The sequence below is a fragment of the Struthio camelus genome, chromosome 19 (assembly GCF_040807025.1).
Source record: "Struthio camelus isolate bStrCam1 chromosome 19, bStrCam1.hap1, whole genome shotgun sequence".
Taxonomy (NCBI): Eukaryota; Metazoa; Chordata; class Aves; order Struthioniformes; family Struthionidae; genus Struthio; species Struthio camelus.
Window position 1 is genome coordinate 12,213,225 of NC_090960.1, and position 21,879 is coordinate 12,235,103.

Genomic DNA, 21,879 nt, shown 5'->3' on the forward strand with positions numbered 1-21,879 from the left:
GGATGGGAGGGAGGCCCTCGTTTACCCTTAGTTTAAGTGTCCCCGAAACACTGCCTTGAGATGTGGGCAGTGTTACAAAAGTCTTAGTCATAGAGCATCTCAGAGAGATTCCTGGCAATAGCTGAGCAATCGCTTCTTGGAACAAGTGTGAGTTATCTTAGCTGTCTCCAGTACGGCAGGGCAGGAACGAGGGGCTGCACGCAGGCCAGAGCTCTGCTGGTCTTCAGTGGAGTTCAGGTGTCTCACCTCGCAATGTGCAGGGTAGGGGAATTTTAAACCTGGGCAGCTGGGATTTCTTTGGAGAAGATTGTTGTTCTCTAAGGGGCTGGATAGCTGAAAACCTTTCCTCTTCCATCACATCATGCTTGGCCCTCCCAAAGTCTCAGGACAGCCTTGCAACATGAGACCGAGCAGGGGAAAGGGCTGTATTATAGGATTCTGCTGTCTGATATTGTGATAGTGGGTGTTAAAGCAACAATGACGAAAACCGTTTGCCAAATGATTTGATTCTATTCATAGAGACAGGACCAAACTTTGTTATGACCTGGGTGTCATGAGAAATTATGACATTTTCTTTGTTCTCTACCAAGAAATTCTCAGCACAGCTTTGTGACTCATGTAAAATGACAAAGGAAGCCTACAGGCAAAGATCTCCTTTATAGTGCATGGGAGCTACTGAATTTCCTCAGACCTATTTTAGTTACCTCCCTTGGGATGAGATTTGTGCTCTAGAAGTGCCTGTTTCTCCCCAAGGGCTGGGACTAGAAGTGCCTGTTTCTCCCCAAGGGCTAGGAAGGAAGTCTAGCCAGCTAACTCACACCTCAGTGGGGATGTCTCCATTTGGACAGCACATTCCCCCAAGGGAACTGGAGAAAGCCAGACTCAACGCTCCCTCTACGGTTAACGTCTCTCACGTCTCTCACCTCCCTCCCTCCACTCACTAGGGAAGATGAATCCGGGACTAGCCTAGGTTAAAACCCCAAACTGATACCCAGTTAAAATTCAGTGACGTGGATCACACCATCTGAGATGCCCTCTGAGCCAAACCTCTACTGAAACAGAGTGAAGGCTGCAAGGACTTGGCCCACTGCCCTGCTGTGTCCTCGTTTCTTTCTTTACAGTGATCATGACGCTAGAGTCCTCATGCGGACAAGCTCCCTCAAAACCTCTGTCCTGCCAAAGACCAAATTCTGGTCTTATTATTAGATTCAGCTTATTATCAGAAGTCATTGAGAAGGAAGAGAAAAGGGTGGAACACCGTTTTCCTATTCCTCCTTTCTCTTACCATTCAAATTTTGCACCGTACTGTGCAATCTAATTTTTGTTTGAAACATCAGAATCACCTAAGCCCCCCAACGGAGAGGCCAGACACAATGTCTTGCCTGTGCAGTTGGGCAATCGCTGACCTCAAGGTGTGAGGAAACCAAGGTTTGAAGACAAGGTCTCCTCTGGCATGAAGCAGCTCGGTGCTGGCCTTTTTCTGTATTTCAGATCTGGTAGACCATAGCAAGGCACCAGCGAGCTGGTTCTTTTGCTTATTGTTATTTTAACAGGATCTTTATTAAGGTTAAAGATCAAGGCCTGGCTGACCCTTTGAACTGAGCCATTCACATCTGAGTGCATATTCAGGAAGGCCTGAGGGCCAGCACCCGCGCGCAACTGCCAAAACAAATTGTTGTATTATCCAATAGTTTCCTCCCCTGAGACCTGATTCATGAAAGAGAAAATCAAAGCCAAGAAACCTTAGGTGTGAAGCTGTAGCCCTACATTAAAATAGGCCCACAAATTAGTTGTAACACATAATCACAACCCCTCTGATCGTTTTTTATTTCATGTGCACATGATTACAAGCATACGCATTTTTAAATGCAGGTTTCTGGAGGTTTTCCTGGAGGAAAAGAGTTTTGATAGGGACAATAGGAAACAAACACACACACACAAACATGCACAAAACAGGGCTAGGGAGCCCCAGAGTGACTGTAGACTTGAGTTCTGGCCTGAGAGGAGGGTAGTGGGGTCCCTTAGACCATTGCTGCCTTCTCCGCTCAGCCCATGCACGCTGGCGTCATCTCCCTGCCGCACTGCCCACTGCTGTCCATACCAGTCCTCTGCTGAGCCTGACCTGCCAGGGCAATGCTCCCGCTCGCCATGGGGACACCAGGGCCACACAGCCTCCTGGGACCCATCCCAGCAAGGCAACAGCCCCATTGGAGCTCACTGTCCCTGTATTACATCAGCTGAAATATCTCCACCTTTGGCCACATGCAGCATGTCCATCAGCCTCACAGAATTAGGTCAGCACTTTGAATCTGATCTCCAGGCCCTACCACGGCGCTGCAATAAGAGAGGTTTTGGAAAAGAAATGTCTCTGACCTTTGGTTTTGTCCCCTTTCCTGATGCCATCAAGAACGTTCCTCATATGTCTCTGTGAAGAAATAATAGGCTCTTGAGCCTGGCAGGAGACCTGCCCATGTCTTTACCTCCTGGTCCTCCACCTTCAACGACGAGTGCCTTGTGTCCTAGGGGGATTTCCCATTGCCCACTCTCTTGGATGACTTTGGTGTGTTCTCCGCATCTCCCTGCTTGCAGGGAAACCCCTGCAAGTCAAAACTAGCCATCTGCAAGAGTGAGGTGGTGAGACTGGCTGGCATTCAAATGTTACAACAGTGGCAAAGCCCCGGTCGGGAGATGCTTTCATTTCAACAGAGGGACGATGGAGCTGATGTATTATGCATTGGTTCTTTTAGAGTTCATGGAGAGATCTTCTAAACAGTTTGGGCTAATGTTTTTAACCTCTTGTTTCCCTATACAGACGAAAGTGAAACTGCACTGAGGCAAAAGGGAACATCTCGCATTTCTAGAGGGAATCCCTGACTCACAGCGTGTTTTATGCCAAGAAAATCATCTCACCTCCATGTCTGCCTGTCCTTATCTGCTCAAGGGGCTATAATGGGATCAGGAGGCGTTGCCTGCAGGCGGTATTCGTCATCGCAATGTGCCTTCACTGCCTGACAGCCTGTCTGGGTGCTACAACTGCACGCAGAAGCATAGTCACACCTAAGGTATCTCCATCCTGCTCAGACATGGGAATCCCCTCCAAGAGGGACTTTTTTCAAACCTCTTTGCTATCAGACCAACATTTTCACTAGACATGCAGGGGCCAGAGCAGGAACTAGAGAGCATGTGTAGGCGATTCACTCCTCAGTGAATCATTTGGTCCTCTCTCCTTGGAAATACACCCCCCAGCTCATTTACATAATTAGTGCCTTTCATCCCAAAGGTTTCTAAATTGCTTGAAAGATACTGAATCTGGTATCTGTCTTGCAGCAATCACACAACGCTCAAAGACAGTGCAAACATCTCTGGGGAGAAGTAGCAGATGTTTCAGTGCTACAGGACACTCACAGCTGGGGCCAGAAGTACTAGCAAGGAGTATAAGCATTTGGCCACACAAATGATCTTAACATCTCCATTCTTGCAGAAAGTATCTTGGAATTTTTTAGGGTCACCAAGACTTTGATTTTTATCTCATCTGAAAGACGGTACCTCCCCCTAGCTCCATGCTGAGGAACTGGTTCAGTAATGGCTCTCACAAAATTTGCCACTTAGACCTTCTCTGAAGCACCTGAGGACTTCCTCAGAGCCCCCATACCATGCTGGGACATTTTCAGCTAGCCACTCGAGACTTTTTGTAAGAAAAACAGGAAGAGAAACCAGATGAAAAGGTTTAGTAGAGCACAGTAGGACGGCAAGCCATTGGATGCCACAAGTGAAAAACACAAATAAAAAGGTAGATTTCAATTTCTGTGGCTCTTTCATGGTCCTTTGACTCCTCTTCACCTTTCCACGCACCCCTTCCCTGGATCATCCAGATCCAAAGCAAAGACAGAGCCTGAAAACGATGGGTTGGAGAGAAACGGGGAAGTTCAGAGGCGGCTGGATTTCTGTGGCATCAGGAATGGCCTCAGAATCACACCCCACACACTGGAAATCCCAGAACCGGGGAGGCAAATACGTCTTTACCTTTAGACTACTGGAAAAGAGATCTTTTAAAAAAAATTTAGACTTCAATTGAAAAAAAAAGATGTTTAAATAAAGAAAAAACTTTTTTTTTTTTCTTTACTTCGAGACTTTAACAGGGACGATGTCTTCACAGATTTGCCCTTAATCAAGATCAAGAACCATGAATTTGTATTCACACCTTATGTCTTCCAGTCTCTCCAGCCTCTCCAAGTGGCAAGAATTTGCATAGTACTTATCATTCACATCTCCCCCCCTTCTTTAGAAGCAGAAAAATCAAATATATGCATGTGAGCGTGGGTGTATTGTATTTTTAACAGCTATAACGTTATTATTGCAAAGCAAGGTTTCAATGTACAAGAAACCAGGCTATCTGTGCTTTCCCTCACTGCCTGCACTGACCTGGCCTTTAGCTTCAAGAGCAGATGCAGCAACGAGGTGCTGTTTACAAGCAGATGAGCACACAGCCTGCACTGATTTGAGACCTCAGAGAGAAACAGTGCAAGCGAAAGGGCCAGAGAGCATCCACACTGCTCACCTGCTACCTTGGTGCATCTTGAGGAATCAGTGCAATTTATTGTTTCCCATATATTATCCAGGTTTTCCAGCTAGGAGCACAGTCAATCCTATTAGAATAGCCTAGTAGAATTGTGCAGCGTTTCTTCCATAGCCTCTAAAACATTCAGGTAATTACCATATCCTCAGTATTACCAGCTATTCCGAGTGATAGCCATATTTTTTGAACATTTAAGTCTTCTACCTTTTTCACTTGATTTAGTCACCTCAAGCGTCCACGTGTCTTTTGATTTAGGGAATGATTTTGAAACAAAGGCCATTAGCCCGTGATTGCGCTCACTACCAGAGGAGACAGACGTGTGAAAGCCAGCAGTGGTACCACATAGCTTTGCTACCACTGGTGGCACTTAGAGGTAGTAACTGAGGCCACAGTTGGAGGCAAATTATTGTCACAAGACATCTGCTGTAGATTTCTAGCATTCTTCTTTTGGCCTAACACGGTGGGAAGAAGGTGTGTGGCTTAGTGAAGCTGGGAAAGGGAGCTATTTTTGAGTGAAAAGCCTGCACAGAACTACACAAGATACACAGAGTTCTGGATTTCCCAGAAGACATCGTAATCTTTCCCCCCACCTTGCACTGGTCCTGCGCAGGATGCACAGATAAATCCTATGCTGCCAATCATGTGGTTTCCCTCCAGCATACTGCAGCAACAGAAACAGAGAGGCTACAAGCAGAAAGAGCTACCAAAGGTGTCAGGGAGTTTGAAGCCAGAAGCTGCACTGTGCGTCAGATGGGCCTGTTTCTCTGTATGCAGAACATGCCATTCTCCACAGGGCACCTCTGCCCACCCAAAAAGCCTCCTTAAAGGTCACATCTCCCTGTGACAGATGGTGACAGTCAAATTCATTCTGCGCACCAGGCAGGGTGGTGATTCACAAAGTTGTGTGTTGGGTTGCGCTGGCAGGACGCAGCTGGAACAACAGCTGTAAGCGAAGTACTGCACGCTCCAGGGAGCTGTGTGAATAGTGGGATATGTGCCGCTGCTGAGAGGTCATAGCTGAGCAAAGGAGGTAGCAAAGAGGGTCTGCAAAGGAGAAGTAAGAAAATTCACCACCACAACTCTTCCACTTCCTGCCAACCCAGGAAGAAACAAGAGCTTAGACAATGAGAAGACGAGAAGAGGACACCAAGGTCTCCCTTATGCCAAGGCATTAATGATGAGCCAGCCAGGCTGCTCCAGGAGGCTCTCGTGCTTGGACATCCCCCTCTTCCCCCAGCACTGTGGATCAGGGGGATCTTCACTCCTTCCCAGTTCCACTGGATTTGGCTGACAGGTACCTATTACAGGCCCGAAGCCTGGTTGTCTCATGGGGCCACAGCTAGGACAGCTTGGGAAAGAGTCATCTGTGAGATTTCCACCCTTTTCCTCCCCAGGGATAACAAGAAGAAACGTGGTTATTTCACGAAAGTGGGCATGGCAGAGCTCGGGTCAAAAACTGGAGCCTGGCAGAAGACAAACAGGGTATGCCTGGCCACAGATGTCATCTGAAAGCCAGTCTGATGACATGTGTCCATCTTTCCCTCTCCGAAGGTCCCTGCTGAAACTCAGAAACCTCCTGGATAAAAATGTTTTCACACCAGAGAGATTTCCAGAAACTGGCATTTTCCAAAGGAAAATAAATATTTCTAGGAAACTTTTTCAACAATTCAGCTTCAGGATTTTGGGTTCAGTTCCAAGAGACACCACTAAGTCAAGTACATGGTAATTCATGAGACTCAACAAGGCACCCCATCACTCTTTGGAAGACATGACATACATTCCCATATTCCCCTTCGGTATTTGAATAGATGGACCTCGTTCTACATCCTCCCTCTTCCTGATGTGGTCTGTCTTATTAACAGCATGCCTACTGTCCTCATCCAAGTTCACCAAGGCCATCAAGAGATGGCAGGGTGCTCTCAGAGTCAACAGGAGCTGGCAGGCTTCGGAGTCCTAAGGGTTCTGCCTCATCTTCTCTGAGCTATTCAGTGTTGCACTCAGGTTTCCTTCCAGCTTGTGGATATCTGCACATACCTCCAGGATGGACAAATATCCACAGAGAGGAAGGGAAAGAGGCAGGCGTCAGAAGCTGAAAGGAAGCTTGCGAGCATCCACTCAGGAGAAACTCTGTGATTGTCTGCTTACGCGACGCTTGAAGTTTGCTCTTAAAGTGACCCATAGGCCCAAATTCACCTCACCTAACTTCAGGTGCCTTACTAAGTAAGGAGACAAGGTTCCCTGGGAAGTTGGTGGTGAGAGAGAGGGATTAAGAAAAATGGACAGCCATTCACAGCCCAGTCAGTCACCTTCATCCCTCCGATCCATGCATGCACACACGCGCACACACTCCTCGCACTGCCACTCGTATCCCTACCCCTCCTTCTCTACTCTCCATTTCTAAAGGAGAAGAAACTGCCCTCCGGTGAAGTCAGGAGCTATGTTGTGGTTTTAGTTTCACTACGGGCTTTTTATAGCTTCCAATGAAAAAAGCAGTGTAACGTGAGAAGGTCGGACTAATGTGACCATCACGTAGCACTCTCAGCTCTGCCTGGGTCAGAAGCAAATGCTGCTGACAGCAGCCAAGCACCGGAATGCAAACCTGCCATCAACAAACCAGGCTGCAATTCCCTAGGGACGCAGCCCCGAGCAGCACCCAGCATGATGCAGAACCCCCTACCCCTGCTCCAACAGCCTTTAGAGAAAAGTACTTCATTTCTCATGCCATAGTCCAGTAAATGCGTAAGCTTTACGCAAGCTGATGAGTACAATTACTCACACAATTAGCCCTTCTGACAAAGAGCTGATATTTATTAGCCGTTGGGATTATGCACTTGAGTAGCTGCTCACAAGTATTACGGCAAGATACAGAATATGGCCCTTCTTTTTAACATTGTAAAACATTTTAAAGCAGCTGTTGGCTCTGCAGTTCTTTGCTTTGGATTGCACAGAGCATATTTGTGCTCATTAAATGAATATGAAACTAATTATTAGGAAAGTAAAGAATTCAGACAGCTGATTCTGTTCCCCTTAATACGAGAAAGCTTTGAATGTGGAAGAAAAGCCCTCCCAACTTGGATTTATCCAAGTCGGATGGAATCTGCAAGCAAAATTGTGGAGGCACAAGGTCAAAGCCCATGGAGCTGACAAACGAACTGGATGGGCCCATCTGTGCGAGCACTGCAGCAGCTCCCACCCAGATGGCAATCTCAGCTAAGGAGCAGCTGTGAGTCAGGCCCACAGGAACTGGCAAGGCTGCACGGCGGAGGCAAGCGTTGACACCTGCCCGCACTGCAGGCACCACACGCCAGGCCTCTCCGTCACTCCCTTTCATAACCAAAGTCTTCATTCACAAACTTTGCAACCCAAACGAGCGTGTTGCCATAGCTACGAGTATTTCAGGAAGTCTAAAACGGTAACAGGAAAAACGGCAAGCAGATTGAACGGAGCAGAGCTCAGCAGTTATATACGGGCAGCACCACCCACGTGCTTGTTCACTCACTCTCTTGTGTATTTTATAGTGCCACGAAATCCTATATAACCCAACGGGGTTTTTGGTTTCTGAAACGTTTGTGTTGTAACAGAGCCTTATTCATTAAACACATTGCTAATGAATGTTCCACTGAGCAAAACCAAGGATGCTCTCAGAGACAGCTCCTGAAAAAGAGTCTGTATTTGCATTCAGCCGCTGGAGAAAATTATTTTTTGTGCATGTCAGATCAGATTTAAAAGGATAGTGCATTCATCCTCAGCTTCAACACCTCCAGATTCACATCACCTGTCTCAGAATGCAAGTGCCCACTACTCTCCCTCTCTGTCTGCAGAGGGACCCAAGACTTTCAGGAGGCCAAAGAAAGGTAAGAGAAGTTGCCCAACCAAGATGGAGAAACCCCAGTCCCATGTTTCAGAAGGGATTTAGGCACTAAGAAGTCTGGTTTTGAGATTAAGAAACACGTTTTTCTTTCAGAACACCACAAAGTGGGAGTCCAAAGTCCTTGAGTGAGTATAGAAATCTGCTATCACCAAAGCAGGACCTCAGCAAGAGCGCAGACAGAGTTGACACTTGGTAAGGATTTATAGTCTGCATTGTTTGCCCTCTTTCCTCTTCTGCTCATAAACCTAAGCTCACTGCATAGATCAAAGCTTGCCATTTGGCAGATCATGGCAGGAAAACCAAATCCCCATCACACAAATCATGTTTGGTGAGGAGACTGTGTTTCACTGAGAAAACCTCCAGCATTTGGCTCTGTAACAATGTGGGCTGGGCATTCATAAAGCTGCGCCTGCATCAGGCACATCAAAACGGGATGCATCCACATGCACAGCCCAGCATCCCGCCTGCAGCTCCCCATGAGAAGCCAGCTCAGTGGGACTTGCAAATATTTTGTGTTGAAGGACAGAGAGCGTTGACCAGGAGTTATCATGAAGGCTACAGCACACTGGGATTTGTTCCCAGTTCCTGGCTCAAAATATCCATTAACATTAATGCTCAAGTCATGGTGCAAAAACCAATTACCTGCTAGGACTTGGGACAGGGATTGACTCCACGGGAGTGTTTTTCTGCTGTTTTGGACCAATTTTCTGACTCTGTCGGATTATGTTTATATTGCTATATGGACATTCTGCTTTACCCTACCTCTTAATGCAGTGCCCACCACCCAGTTTTCAGCCATCTACATACTCAGGCATCGTGGAGGATCAGACAAGAGTCCTGGCAAAGGACACTGGTCTCCATGCTGTTTGGATACCCACATCCTCCCTAACATCAACAGCGTAATCCCTGGTTTGCTACTAATGAAAGGAGCAGGTGACACAACTGTATCTAAAATGACCTCAGTCAAATTTAAAAAAAAAAAAAAGAAAAGAAAAAATACTCAGTTTGACTCATTGCGCACTACAGTTTGTCACTGATTCATGCCTCAGAGTCAGCCACAAGACCGCAAGGCCAGAAATGCAACTCCAGGAAGAGAAACACTAGAGAACATCAAACAGCTTTTGGCTGGGAGTTTGAAAAGGGCCCTTCTCCCCAGGCTAATGAACATTTCACTTCCTGGGAGACCTCTTTCCTCCAGAAAAGCTGCGCCGGCCTCGGGCACTAGCACACTGAAGTTACAAAGAGGGAAGGCGAGATGACTCGGCTGGAATTCAGGCAATGTGGCCATTTATCTTTGAGGACTAAGCTATGTAACAGGAGGGAGGGGAGGAGTTTTCCAGGGTTAAAGTGCTTATTCATCATCAGAATTCATTTGGAAATTGTCCAGAACCAGCTATTTGACAGAAATGAAATTTTTCCTAAGCGTGTCCCTGTTCTGACATAGCTTTGAAGAAAGATGTCTCCTCTTTGCAGTGGGATCAGGGGCAGAAGTGGGACTGTCCCTCCCAGGCAGGGGTCTTTTTGTGGGCCATCACCTATTTCTTTGCCTCTGCTTCTTCATCAAAAAACTTGTAGGTCTTGGTCTGTCCTAGTACAGAAAAAAAAAAAACGGAACTCTTTTCGATAGATGAGCAAATCTCCTCCCACGCAGCCCTAACCACCCTGCTGGGGAGCTGCACCCAAGGGAGCACAGCATGCAGATGATTTTAGCACACACATCTCTCCCTCAGTTGCTAAGTGCCATTCCTAGAAGCGCTATCAGGGCCTTCAGAGCTGTGGGGGCAAGAGCAGATGTGAGATCAAGCTTCACAGGGTGATAGGATGGAGGGACGTAAGAAAGCAAAAGAGTAAGAAAGGCAGGCTGGCTTGGAAAGAGCAGGAGGAAAGCGCAGGAAAGGAAAGGACTCAAGCGAAGCGTCCAGGAGGGAGAGCAGGTTATCCTAGAGAGCCACGCTGCAGTGCATCTGGCTGTATCCACAGGGTACAGGCTCATGCCAGAGAGATTGAAGGTTACAGGCAGAGGGGAGTAGGTGAGCTGTTGCAATAACTGTTTTAACCAGCTTTACATATGACAAACATTTTCTAATATTACTCTGAAGTGACACAAGGTTTCATCTCTTGAGGCTCCTCAGCTCCCAGCCCTGGTCCTACCATTGCTCTGTCAGGTAGCGTTGGCCACAGGAAAGAGCAGGCAGAGAGAATCGCAACAGCCACCTCGTTTGCACCACGCGTTTCAATGAGCCTGGATCCAGCTGCCTGGCAGCTCCATCTTGCCACGAGGGCAATTGCACCCTGCAGGATGTGGGCTTTTTTTCACAGGTCACAAAAAAATCCCCAGAGCTACAAACCCAGTATAAATGCTGGCAGGCAAACAGATAAGAGAGAGGCACAGGGAGATGCTTTGACTATCAGCAATGAGTATTTCCTGTACGCATTAACTTGATACTTCTTGTGGCACTAAAAGGAAACTTTATGTTGCTCCCGCCACGGTCTGTCAGATAACACGGCCTTTGCATCTGCATATTTCAGTCAGGTCAAATAGAGTAAGAAGCTGCTTTTAGGGGGGAAAAAAAAAGGAAAGATAATAATTAAACATAAACATCTTAAATTCTACCTCTTGCCTGATCCTCTGTTGATCACAGGTAGGAAGGCAGAAGCAGACAGGTGAAGGCTGTACACGGAGCCGACCTGATGCTCGGTCCCACCATAACGAAAGTGCACCGTATGGGCCACTTCCGAGCTTGCTCCAGTTTAGGAAGCCACGCAAGCCCAAACGGGTTGAAATAAGTGCTGCCAGTGTCTCCCCCAGCTCCTGTGTTTGCATGTCTCGGCCTCCAAAAGGCCCGAGCGCAGGAGCTTGACCTCCTCCCCAGCCCTCCCTGCCGGCTACCCAAACCCACCCTGAGACACGGTTCCCATGAACGGCCCAAGGGATTTCTCTTGCTGCACCACGGTTTGTCCTTGTTCTTGAATCTATCCAGATCACTTTTAGTTTATTATATACTCTCCAAACCCTATTACCTCTTTGCTTTCTTTAACAAGGTTAATATCTTGTAGAATACCTGAGACCAGGGATCAACTGAGCTGCTTTCATGAGCCGAACACAGTGAAGGAAGGGTTAAAAAAAGTTTTTCCTCTTCTGTTGTGTCCCTAACCACATGCACCCACGGATTCTTCCCTCCACCCACCTCTGGTCTTTTCTCTGTTTTGCTAGGCTAGAGCTGGGGTTTTACCGGCTTTATAGCCAGCATCTCTAACAGCATTAATCCGCAGGACCTCAGATGCTCCCAGTGACAGCCTGGGACATACCCACTATACTGAGCTGTAATCCCCACTCCTCCACATGTACCCAAAATCACCCACGGAGGAGGTATCTCAGCCTTAGCACAAGCCAAGCTGCAGGGTGAGGCTTTTGGTGACCCAACCTGAGTGCAGGGCGGAGTGAGGAGAGCATGACCCCAAAACAAACCCGCCAGCCACTGCCCCCAGCTGAGCGCTGCTGTAGCAGAATGCCTTTTCTCACGGGGAGAAACCAAGGAGCAGAGCACATCAGCTGCAGTGCAAACCAAGAGCAGCTGGAGCAGAGCCAACAGGGTTGTCTTCATGTTGGTCAGAAGGGATCAAGTCCATAATTGTTACCTTCTGTTTCAGAATAATTCATCTCCTCTCTCATTTAGGGTGCGGGAAGCAAAGGATCTGGCTGAATTTGGGAGTGAATTTCACTTCCAAGTGAAAAGGCACTTTCCACCTACTTCAAATCCCACCTCACAATCCCTGGCCAGAGAGGCTGCCATCGTGTCTGCTCTGGTGGAGACAAACTAATCCCAGCGGTCTCTGAAATAATCTGCTGCAGTCTGCCAGCTCTAGACCGCTAATCCAAACAGTCTGCACATCCCTGGGCCAGTGTACTTGAGACAGGACAAAACGGGAAGCTGGATGGGAAGTTGATGGGCAATCAATATCTAGATAGAAGTAAGTATTTTTAAAGATCAGAGTAAGTGCAAAGGCAAGTGAGAACAACAGCTGCTCTACATGGCTGAACTGAGCAGGACCAGGCCAGGAATCTCACTAGATGAGAAATGGCCATCTGCAGTGCAGAATATCTATCTCACTGAGCTTCAATTTTTAATTAAAACTGTTAGGCTTTTTGGTTTGATCTTTGGACAACAACTATATTTTGTTGGAAACTATGTTCATGTGAGAGAGAAAAAAAAAAACCTTCATTCAAAACATGGAGCTGCCCCGAAAGCTTTGGAAACCAGTAGGGCTTGGAAATGACATCCAGGATGTCTCAAGCTTTGGGAAACCTCATGGTCCTGCTCCTTAAGCAGCCCCAGGCCATAGCCCTTCACTCAGGCCCTTAGGCCTGACCACTGCCTGGGAGGCACCAAACCACTGCTTGTGTTCACGTTCCAGAAAGAAACTCTTGCACTAGAGACAGGTCAAATGCCACTGACTTCCACAAGGCTTGGTTCCCACCTCAGCTGGGTTACGCCCACACCAGAGGTGACTGGCTCCATGGCAGGGTCAGGAACAGCACCCAGGTTCCTCAACCCGTCACCTTCACCACAAAACCTCTTGGATGGGTACAAACCAGCTCCATACAATGGGGAAAAGCATGACTCTTCACCTGCCCTACTGCACCACTATCGGAAAGGTAGAGTTCATAGCTGCAAGCACCAGAGTCCATGTGAAATCACCCTTCTGCACCAAATGAGAGTCTCTTTATGGGTCATTCAGATCAGCCTGTGAAGCTGCACAACCACGATGTACTTTTCCACGCTAGACTATAGCAAAAACCCTATGCAAAACTGAGCATTGTGCACTGGATTCTGTAAGCCTCTTCACAGAATGGTTTAGGTTGGAAGGGACCTCTGGAGATCATCTAGTCCAACCGCCCTGCTCAAGCAGGGTCCTCTAGAGCGTATTTCCCAGGATCGCGTCCAGGCGGGTTTTGAATATCTCCAGCGAAGGAGACTCCACTACCTCTCTGGGCAACCTGTTCCAGTGCTCTGTCACCCTCACAGTCAACAAGTTTTTTCTCAGGTTCAGATGGAACTTCCTGTGGTTCAGTTTCTGCCCATTGCCTCTTGTCCTGTCGCCGGGCACCACGGAGAAGAGACTGGCCTCATCCTCTCGACAACCCCTTCAGACACTTGTACACACTGATGAGATCGCCTCTCAGTCTTCTCTTCTCCAGGCTAAAAAGGCCCAGCTCTCTCAGCCTTTCTTCATAGGAGAGATTCTGCAGTCTCCTAATCATCTTTGTAACCCTTTTCTATAACAATCAAGGGAAATAATAATTATCCGCTCCCTGGGGAGTGATGTAAGTTCTGATGACTCCTATTTTCTAAGTAAATGGAGTTTGCCAATCATACAATAGTGCAGAAAGCCAAAGTATTGTTATTACTACTACCTGGTTTCAAGTCAAGGAGAGGCCATTACAACAGTCTTTCCTGAATTCCTGCATCATCCAGGTTTTATAGAGACTGACCCTACAATTTCTACATTATTATGTTATCAAATCCTCAAGGGAGGAGAGTTTCAAATGGAAATGCTGACACACGCTCACATGGCCTCACTGCAAACTGCCTGACCTTTCCCGGCAGCAGCTTCTTTTGCACCCACCGCTTTGTCTAGACGCCGGAGTGTGTGCAGAGCATCCCTATTTATCCACTAGGGAGTGAATCAGCAGTCTAGAGCCCCGCTTGCTGTGGATTAGCTCTCCATTGGAAATGATAGCTCTCGTTATCAACATCGTATTTTGCCATTAATCCATCCGAAGGAGTTTGGCCAGCAGCCCAGAACTGCCGGGGCGGCCACAGAGAGTTTCTGTTCTCTGAGCATATTTCAGCTCCACCATGCCGAGCTCCCCTCGTCCCTGGTTACAGCACCAGCTAAGAGAGGCAGGCCACTTCCAGCTCTGGATCAGTGGCACATCTGTGTGGACACAGAGCATTTTCCAGGAAAAATGAATCCTTTCATGGTTAGAAGAAAAACTGAGAGGAGTGACACAGTGAGCATCAACCTTGGCTTTGGGTGTCACCCTGCTATAAAGCACTCTGAATTCGGACATGAACCCTTTGAGGGAAGAAATTCTGAGGCGAGCTGACTCCAAACCGTGGCCACGGCCGCAGGTAACAGTGCTCAGCAGCTCAGACCGATGCAGTTTACTGCCTCGGTGTAGAGATGCAAAGAGGTCCCTTGGCAGCACATGGTGGCTCTGCTACTGCAGCTGTATGTCGGATGCACGGGGCTGGCAGTTCCCTAGCAGAATTTATACCTCATATCTTGTATGAATATCTTTACTGAGCTTGTAGTGCAGGACAGTAGACTGAGAGCCGCAGGACCTGTTCTCTTTGCTCCTGTATCTTCAGAGAAAGTGCTGCAGCCAGCAGCTTCTAAGAAGGGCCTAGATGGCTTGCTACCTCCGGTGAACTTTGCAAGCCAAGTCAGGAACATTTTGATCATTTTAAAGCATTTAATAAGCATTTCTCTTGGAGGCCCAACATAGTTGAATAAGCAAGAGAGAGAGCAGCCTCACCAATCTACTGGACCGTGAAGGGACAAAGCACCTCGCGCAAGCATAACATACGACGAGCTCTTTTCTGCTCTGCAGCATAAAGTGTAGGATGCAGTGGCAGGTAGGCATATAACTTATTTATAATAAATTCCCAGTCTTATGGCTGCTTTTAGCTGACATGATTTCTGTGGGTGGCTGGAATGCCATCTATCCCCTGAGGCTGCTAAAAGGGAGCCCAGCACGCCAGCGCCGAGGGGGAACTCGTCTCACTACAGAAGAGCTGCAGCAGGGTGGCCTTCCAGACAGCCTGCCGAGCAGCCGTCACACGCTCACATGAAGCATGGGCACAACCCCCCTGAAGTAGGAGCCCTGCAAAAATTGTCAAGCCCTGATTGCAAATCAGAGAATTTTCCCAGCTGCTTTCTCTTCTGCTATCCTGCTTTGGCATCTCACTGGCGTTTAGGGAGCTGTGTTTTGAGAGCTACAGGTCAGATTCTAGCTCCCTATGACCGTGAGAGTGATCTGTGATACACGGACAAGATCTATCCGCTACCACCCTCTTCTTCCTACACACGGAGCCCCTGCTAGTCCCTGGCATGCCATCAGTGAGTTCAAGCAGACAGGGTGGAGGCAGATGTGGAGAAGTGCAATTGCAACTCCCAGTGAGGGCAGATGGTCCCACCTCTGCAAAAACAACCGAGAGATCTGCTGGCTTCCTACCTCTCTCTGCTGGCATTTTAAGCTCCAGCCCCACCAGTACTTTGAGCTCCAAACCCCACAAGAGCAGCTCCCGGCCTCTGCGCGCTGCAGGGAGCAAGGGAGTGGTGCCACCTTAGCCCCTAGCAATCAGGCACGCTCAAGCTGATTTCAGTCTAGACTACTACTGCCAAATCAGTCTCTTCATCCTTAGCTTTGCCACTACAGCAGAACCTGTCTTCCCTGCTGCCTAGCTGCTCATGTGTTACAACTGTGATGAACAGAAAGGACAATAGAGTAGGCAGACCATTTCTTAGCTCTTCCCTGGAGAACCGTATCATATGCATTCCTCCAAACAAAGCTTGTCACAAATCTTCAGCTGAACCTGCTCACACCTGCACTCCATCACCCCAAAATGTGATTATGCAACCCTTTGTGACTTTGCCTGCAGGAGCCCATGGGTATGACTGTGTGCTGTTACTGTGCAGTTGCTGTTATTTCCCAGACATATTATAGGAGTTTCTATCTACAGAGCCACTATGACATTTCTCACTGGAATGATTGTCCAGTAGAAAATCTACTGTCTGCATAGCAGAAATTTCTGCAGAATATCTAGTTTTTCAAAAATATGGCTTTTGCATCTGAAGACTAGTTTGCACATTTCTAGCTGAAGTCCTGGGAACTGCCAAGAAAGACCCTGTGTAGGCTCCCAGGCATAAGAGCCTCATCTGCAGGATGTCTCCGAGCCCAGGCTCTCGGGGTATGCAGGCTCCCAAGAATGGGTGCAGGAGTATGCAAGAGCAATTCTCTACCTAAACTGTGCCTGATGTTGCTGAATCGGACTCAGGACTTTGCTAGCAGGTTTCCCCTCTGTTTCTATCCAACCTGTTTGAGGACTAGGGATTTTATGCTATGCCCATGGCAGTTTATGGTACATGCACATGGGGTGCAACCTGTCCACCACAGATAGATATCTCCTCCTTCTAAGCTAGTCATATCAGGCTTAGTTTATAGTAATAGGACAGAAAAAGGCATTTCCAGGGTGCCATATTTCTCCATGAGATCTTGCCCTTGCTTAAAACAATGCTAGAAATTGGTACCCACAGAGATAAGTTGCTGCAGAAGGCAAGCTCTTATTCTGAAGTTGGCTTCCACCCTCAGGAATCATTCTGTCCTTAAGTCCCAGCTCTTCCTCCTCCTTCCCTCCTAGTGTCTAGGCAGAGAAGTGCCCAGCATGCTGACCTCTTCCAGCGCAGAAAGCAGCAAGCTGGCTGGGAAACAGAATTTGTGTGAAACATGCTTTGCTCAGAGCTGAAATACAGCATTTCCAATGAGGAACCCAATTCTGCTCTCCTTCCCCAAGCTCATTGGAAAGAGACCTTTTCCCCCACTTCATACTTTTTTATTTTTAATTTAAAAACTGAAAATCTGTGGTCAAAACCAAACCAAAATCAGTTAGTGGTTTTCAGATTTCTAAGAAGAAACTGTAAGGCCTTCAAGAAAGCATCTACTGTGCACACCATTTTCTTTCAGCCAGTAAGAAATTTCCATTACAAGGAAAGTGTAAAAAAACTCTTGTTCGACCCTGTTCTTTGCCCATGCAAAATTCTCACTGCAGTGCTAAAGTCAGCCTTGAATAAGGGGGTGCCACCCACTGAAGACAGTGACTAAACATAGCTATCCATGGAGTTTTGTAAGTGCAAGGCATAGGGATTCACCCTTATATTTGAGCCAGGGAAATCTCATCCAGCATTTAAGTGTTGCCCCTATCCTCACTGTAGTATCAAGCAGCTTGGATGAAAGATGAGGTAGGGAAAACAAGGAGAGAGAAGAAACAGGGAAATGATCATCCTGGAAAACAGACAGGAATTACAATGGCTGGGCTCTCCTTGCCATAATCCTCCTCCATGCTGCACTATGCAGGAGAGCAGACAAGGCCTGAACCAAACAGTACCGGTGGGAACACAGCAGAACCCCATTAAAAGTCCTGGCTTCCATCCTCGGAGATGATCCATTTAGGGGTGAAACTGCATTACCAAGCTATCCCTTGGAAACAACAGATTGCAAATAACACCTATGACCCACCCACATGGTTTTCCTGTATCCAGAATTTAGAGCTCAGTCAGAGCTCAGCTCTGAGCAGTTCAGGAAATTCAAACAGGGCTGGTTTATGCTAAGCCTTTCCCAACTTAGCCTTTGCAGGGGAGAGGAATTAAAATGCAGTTCCTGCCCCAGCAGAGGTGTTCGTTGCTTAAACAGGGTCACACAAGCTCATGCAAGGAAGGCAGTGCCGGTCTCGGAGCTTGCAACAAGCCTGCCTGTGCTGCATGGTGAACCTGATGAGCTTGCACATAAGTAAGTTGTGTGAGGCCAGCCACAGGAATGGAGCTTATTGTTCTAATCAAACAGCTTGAGAGCAGGCCAGAGATCAGACCAAGGTTTGCTGTCAACATGATGAAAACAGTTTGAGGAGAGATCAAGATCTCTGGCAATGTCTTGGAGGCACACCCTCAGAGCCACGTGTCATGGAGAGCATGACAGAGCATGCTGGACTATCAGCAGGGCTGCTTATCGGGGTTTTTGGGTTTTTTTTTCTTTTTTTTTCTTTTTTGCCTTGAAGGCTTTAAGGTGCAGACACTAAATCCCTCTTGATCTTAAGAACCTGATCCTGCAAGGAGCTGAATACTATGCACCTGCAAAGACTGCCATAGGATTTAGACATTATCAGACCCCACCTCTCTGCCCACCCATCCACCCCCCTTCTTCACATTACAAAAACGTGAGAGTTTTACACCCACATAAGTCAGTATTAAACCTCCACCAAGCTGCTGCTCAGGGTCAGAGTATCAGGACAAACCTGCAAATGCAAACATATTAACCCCAGCTGCTTTCATAAGCATCACGCAGTGAAGCCCTTCAAGATACCATTTCTCTGTGGTTTAGATTGCTAAGTGCAATGAAAAACACTGCCAAAAATAGCCAGTGCTTCTTCCAGAGCGGCAACAGGACAATTTTTTTTTGGAAATATATAATTCACCTAGTTTTTGGAGAGCCAACACTGGCCTCTGAAAACCTCTTCATCTGCCACCGCCATCTGGCCTCCCATTCCAGCTGAAATGGTGGAAAGAACAGTAGCCGGAAAGCTCTACAAAGTATGATGTGAACCAAGACCCAAAACTCGGGCCAAGCAATGTCTGACCAAAAGAGAAATCGTTCTAGTAGCAATGCTGTAAAACAACACACCAAATAAGTCTCAAAGCACTTTAAACTATGATTAAAGACCACTATTGTGGTCTTTAATCCACTCCATGTATGAGGAAATGTTGGAAAAGTGAAATGCAGCGATTTAGATCTTTGCCAGACAGTACAAGAAGGCCATCTGAAGGCCGCAGAATAATTTTTTCATGGTGACAAGCAAGATAGCACACTGCTGGAAACAACCACAGCTTTTTATACCTTGGGCCACAAGATACCACTACCCTGCTGAAGAGAAAGTCAAGGAGGGGTAGTCTGGCACCACAGCTATTCCAGTCCTTTCTCTCTTCTCCTTGCAAATCCAAGGGATTTGGGTGAACTCTGCTTCCCATCACTAGCTTTATGACACCATCAGTAGAGACAGTGGGACACTAGGGGATAACAGAGATATCAGCAAGAAGAAATGTTGCAACAATTTACTCTCCTCCTCTCCACTATGACACTTGCAACTCAAACATCACTTTTTTTCCCCCTCAAAGTTCCCATGTCCCAAAACACCATAGCCCCCAGCAAGGGCTTCATGCCAGAAAAAGAGACATACAGACATTTCTGTAACCCACAGTGAACTTCCTGCTGCAGTTGAGTTGATGTGGGAGGCACCCCAAACCCAGCAGGATAGGTGACCCGAAAAACTGACCTGATTGCAGTCCTCACTACACGTCACAATTAAACACAAAATCCTGGGTCTGGCTTCAGTGTACATCTAAATCCTGGAGACGAATCAGGACAGCTTACTGCAAGGAATCTAGCCCCAAGTACCCTGAGGTCTTTGTGGGTGCTTCACAGGTAGTCTGGAAAATACTTCCAGTGCTGATGGTGTAAAATGGGGAAATGGAGGCTCCCCCTTCAAGGGGGGTAAAAGCTGCTTAGACTAGTCTTCAGACTGAGAGAGTGAGGGTCCAGGGGGTGATGTGCAGGCAGAGCATGGTGTTGCAAAGACACGCGCAATTGGTAGTGGATTCACAAAGAGAGCTTGTGTTTATGCACGGAGCTATAAATATTCCTTTTCAAAAAGGCACAACTGGAAAAATGTCTAACTGTCTATTTTTGCCTCCTCTGCTTCACCCACTCGAAACATTGACATCATACCAATCTCCTACTGAGACGGAGTAATTCCTGAGACGCGGAGTGGCACGACTGCGCCCGGCATAAGTGCTGGGGAAAGGAGAAAAGCATCTTTGTAGCCTGGGAGGACGGTTAGAGCAGCTCTTGGGGAGGGAGAATTCTTGCATGAAAATGCCAGTTTTTCCATCACTCTTTGATTCTTTTGAAACTGCCTGGGCAAGGCTCAAGTACAGCTTGTCACAGCTTTGCCCTAGGCTCCTCCATGGCTCACCTGAAGCCTGACACTACTCTGAGAGGCTTCCCAGCACCCAGGTTCAGCCTTCCCAGCCAGACAGCCAACAGCTTTCTGATGCTAAAACAAGAAGGGAAGCTCGAAAAAAACGGCAGACTTCTCTCTAGCCTTCCCCTCGATTTCATAACCCTCCATGACCAGCTTCAGGCTGCCTGGGAGAGAATTCCACATCTCAGTGAGGATAAGAGAGTTTGCAGCAGGCTGCGGCTCCCGTGGACCTCGCCAACAGCTTCGCAAAGAGCTGCAAACTATCCAAGAGCAGCAAGCGCCAGCAGCCCTGTCACCTCTGCATCTGCAGCATCTCCCTTCCTCCTGCACAGAAAGGCGAGAACAGGTCGCAATGCTTCCTGCAACATTTTACATGAGCCAAGAACTACTAATGATAATTGCTGGCAGCAGCTCAGTTCCTCCAAGGCACAAAAACGAGTGCAAGCACTTGCAGAGGGTAATCACAGCGAGCGCTTCCCTGTCTGGAGCTGCTGCTGACATGGGCGGCTGCATGATGATGGATGAGCCAAATGGAGAACGCAGACCCAAATCGTTTGAGAAACACTGTTTCGGAAATACCTTGGTCTTAGCTGTACAAATCTCCCTTCTGTTCCCAAGCAACTCTAATTTCACTCTGCAGAAAGAAAAGAGAAGGAAAGGGAGAGATTACTACCAGCAGTGCTCACGGTCAGGGAAAAGCACTCTTAGATCAAAAACCCTCAGTGACAAGTCCTGCAAAAAAAAAAAAAAAAAAAAGCAGCTGCTCTACCTATGAGGTTAAAATTGGACAAGAGTCACAGCGATGCCACACAGACTCAGTCTATAGGTTATGCCCCAGCATCGCTCAAGAAGCAGCACCTTGCAGCACTGTGGGTTTGGCAGCTTCATGCCACAATGCCCCTTGCTTCGTACCTGAGCTGCAGGCCTTTCAGTCAGGCAGGTGTCCTCATCTAGAGTCGCTTTTCTACACTTATAGCATCAGATCAGTGACATGCTCAGGGACACAACTCCAGTGTATATCAATACCCCATCCCCCTTCAGCAGCCTTGCATCCAGTTGATACATCAGCCAAGTCCCAAAGCAACATTAAAAGCCTGACTGGGGTCCTAAAGCCACTGAGGCCACCTTTCTCCACACCTATCCTCTCGCCCCACTCTTGGGTGCCTGTATATCTATGACCACACTCATTGCTGCATGAAATCAGTGGATATTTTGCTTAAATAAGACAGTCAGCACTTGGCTTATATCTCTTTAATGACTTGAGCATCTGGTTTCAATACAGCAGGCTAGGAGTAACCACATTATAATAAAAGTCAGCTAGAGCTGCAATTAGCTCGAGGCCCCGATCTTATACAACTAAGTAGGTGCCGCCACATCTGTTGACAGATACTGGGGGGGGGGGGGGGGGATCGAACCCCACACCTAACATCTGCACTCAGTTCCCTTGTGCTGCATCCAACATTATGCTCCTGGTTTGCTCTGCCATAGCATCTTTCAGTTGGGCTTCTCAAAAGGACCCTGCACACGCTGCAAAACCACAGGGCGGCAATACCAGGATGCATGACCTGCTCAGAGACCCTTGCACTGCACCTCTGCTGCCAGTGCAGAGCACT

The 21,879-nt window shown here is 47.6% G+C and overlaps 1 protein-coding gene across 6 annotated transcripts in view; it reads right to left on the reverse strand.

The window, feature by feature from the left end:
- The window catches only part of TEKT3 (tektin 3), a 101,894-nt gene that overhangs the window by 43,186 nt on the left and 36,829 nt on the right, over positions 1-21,879 (reverse strand). For 4 of the 6 annotated variants that reach the window (XM_009673917.2, XM_068913796.1, XM_068913795.1 and 1 more), the window contains exon 2: positions 20,846-20,900. The exons of the other annotated variants lie outside the window; for them this stretch is intronic. The gene's annotated coding sequence lies outside the window, so the exon portion shown is untranslated. The remainder of the gene's footprint in view (positions 1-20,845; positions 20,901-21,879) is intronic. 6 annotated transcript variants of the gene reach the window in all.